Below are 3232 nucleotides of genomic sequence, written 5' to 3' on the forward strand. Positions count from 1 at the left end.
TTGGATGCTTATCTTGCTGGGATCCTATGACCCCAGCTGACTTCCTGCCCTTTGGGCAGGGGGCTGGACTTGATGATCTCCCGAGGTCCCTTCCAGCCCTGATGTCTATGAAATCTATGAACTCCAGCTGCCCATAGCAGGTGGGCTGCACTGTGCCCTAGTGCAGGCAGCTGGTGTCAGCTGCTCCCAGGGCTGCTCTAACACAGGCTGGGGTGAGTGCAGACAAGCAGAGCCCTGGGTAGTGCAGAGCACAGCACTTGCCCTGGGAGCAGCTGGGCTGCATTGTGCCTTAAACTTCTTGGGGCTCTGGTGCAGCTGGGGTGGTCGTTGCAGCCAGGGCCAGGGTGAGTGCTGTGTCCTGCGCTGCCCGGGGTTCTGCTTGTCTGTACTCACGCCAGCCCATGCTGGAGTGGCCCTGAGAGCAGCTCACACCATGCCTGTACCAGGCCATGGTGCAGTCCAGCGGCTGCAGGCAGCTGGTGTCGGCCACTCCCAGAGCTGCTCCAGCATGGGAAGGCATGAGTGGGGACCAGCAGAGCCCTGGGTGAGGTCGAGGCATGGGGCAGCCCAGCTACAAGCAGCTGGTGTCAGCTGTTCCTGGGGCTGGGGTGAGTGCTGTGCCCCGCGTTGCTAGGGGCTCCACTTGTCTGCACTCACCCCAGCCCATGCTGGAGGGGCCCCGGAAGCAGCTGACACCAGCTGACTGCACCAGGGCACAACTACAGGCAGCTGGAGTCAGCTGTTCCTGGGGCTGCTACAGCCGGGGCCAGGGGCGAGTGCCTCTCCGTTCCCTCTGCTGCCTTGTGTGGCCCCAGGAGCAGCACCCCTTCCCTAGTCCCAACCTCCCTCCCTCCCTCCTTCCCTCCCTCACCACCATGGGAACTTATCCCTATTAGTTACACTGTAAAGTGCATTCGCTTTTTGCAAATCGGACTTATGCACCATTCTCTGGGAACGCATGTACTGCATAAATCGAGGGAAACCTGTAGTTCAGGTCATGTCTGTTATGAGAATTTGGCCCTGTTTTTTCAGGCTGTATTTCACAAAGGTTTTGTCTGGTCTTTTGTGTGTCTGTACATGCACATGTGAAAACATTGCATGTATGATGCCAGTTCTTTCAAATCCTTTCTGCAGGTTAGTGTCTTTAGAACCAAGGGAGTTTTCTAGGAACTTCTGGAAGTGTAAGGTAAGAGCTTTCTGTTCTGCTTGTATAACTTTCTTAATATAAAAGAAACTTTGGAGACCTTATCTCCTGCCTCTTTTGCCAAGAAATTCCAGAAATGTAATATATCTTGTCTAATGTGCCATATGACCTGATGGAAAATATGTAGGAGATACCAAACAGCAACTGCACATCAGAATGAATGCACACTGGAAACCTATCAAAGACAGGAATACCCAATTACCTGTGGGGGCACATTTCTCACAAGAAAATCACTCTCTCTCCAATCTCTTAGTCCTGATCCTCAAAGGAAGCTTACAAAACACTTCCCAGGCATGAGCCTATGAACTTCACTTCATCAACCTCCTAGATACTAAAAATCATGGACTAAATATAGACATTGGATTTATGATGCATTATAAGCTGCCTGACATCTCACTCCCCAGGTACTTCACTATTCATCCCCCTTCTTTCCTCCCACACCCAGCTTGTCTCTCACCCATTGATTCCCCAATGGGTGAGAGGCATTCACAGACTGCCTATCTTGTATGCATACCAGCCCAGCCTCTGGCTTCTTTACTTCTCATTCCGTCCAGGAAGAGCACACACCAACTGCTGAAACTTCCTCAGCATGACAAAGGGTTTTTGAACCCGAAAGCTTGCTTAAAAATTGTTTTCCAACTATTTAAGTTGGTCTAATAAAAGATATCGGATTCACCCAAAGAACTTTATCTGCCATGTGATGTTTAAGCACCTGTGTTGGAGGCAGTACTTTAAGAGACCACAAGGGTGCGGGGGCTTATTTTAGTCAAACACATTTCTCATTCTTATGATCCTAGTTACTAGCTTTTATGTTAGAAACATTTGAAAGTTATTAACTTTATAAAGCCTAGTGGCTATTTGTTAATAAGGGAATTTGTAAATTCTTATTAAGAAAATGTCAGTGACAATGGTTTTTATCTGATCTCTTCATGTATGCCTCTCTTTCAAGGGCAAAAGATAGGAGTTACCTACATCTGAATTAAACCTTGCATTCTCTCTATACGGAGCACCTGGACCTCCTGAAAGTGCCACTAACCAGATTCCTTATGCATCTTTACTGAAAAATGCAAACATCTTTTCACCAAAAAAAGGCATTTTTCATGTCCCATGGTACACATACCGCTCTCATGATAATAAAGCACCTCTTCTAACCGGCTGCTCACTCCAACGTTCTGTACAGCTATACCTACAGTTACCTGAAAGCTGCTGGATTTGCAGTGTATGTTCAATCACCACAGCATGTCACCTGGAGTCTCCCTGTTATCGTGACAGTGGACTGTCTACAAATGTTCTCTTCAGTGGAGATCTAGTTTTGTTGCAAATGGCTTAGAGTTACAGACTTTCTCATAATACATGTTACAGTTTTGCTTTCCTCAATCCTGAATGATTGAGAACAGCTTGGGGAGGATCAGAGCCATAGCAACTCTGGGTGGCGTAAGTAAACAGCAGGAGGAACATGCATTTGCTAAAATGCTGGGGGGGAGGGGGTTAAGAGGACACTATCTTGAGAGCCCTTGCTCATGAGACTTCCCAAAATTGCACTAAAACTATCTGCACTCCCAAGAAACAGTGCATGTTTCTAGTCAGCTTTACAAATTTACAGATTTTAGAGAGCTTATGAACATAAAACTTTTAACCAGGAAGCAATTAATGTAATCTATCCTTAGGCAAGGGGTTGGACTAGATGACCTCTGAAGAGGTATCTTCCAGCCCTACTTCTCTATGACCATGATCTGGTGAGGTAGAGAAATAGTATTAAAGAATCCTAAAAATCAAGGACATAGAGGGGAATTGAAAGTCAAAATGATCACAGTCCCACACAAGCTTGGGGCAGAGCTAGGAACTGAACCAGGCCAAGAACCTTGGTTTGGGGGTTTTTTTATACAATGTAGTTTGTCCTTCCTGAAATCATGAATGATGTTACAGATGCATACCTTCTCTCAGTCATGGTATTTAGCCATTTATTTTTAGTTGTATGAAAGTTTAGTAAACTTTCAAGAGACTTTCTGCTTGTAAAATATTTTCCTC

The sequence above is a fragment of the Crocodylus porosus genome, unplaced genomic scaffold (genome assembly GCF_001723895.1).
Source record: "Crocodylus porosus isolate Cpor-Errol unplaced genomic scaffold, CroPor_comp1, whole genome shotgun sequence".
Classification (NCBI taxonomy): Eukaryota; Metazoa; Chordata; order Crocodylia; family Crocodylidae; genus Crocodylus; species Crocodylus porosus.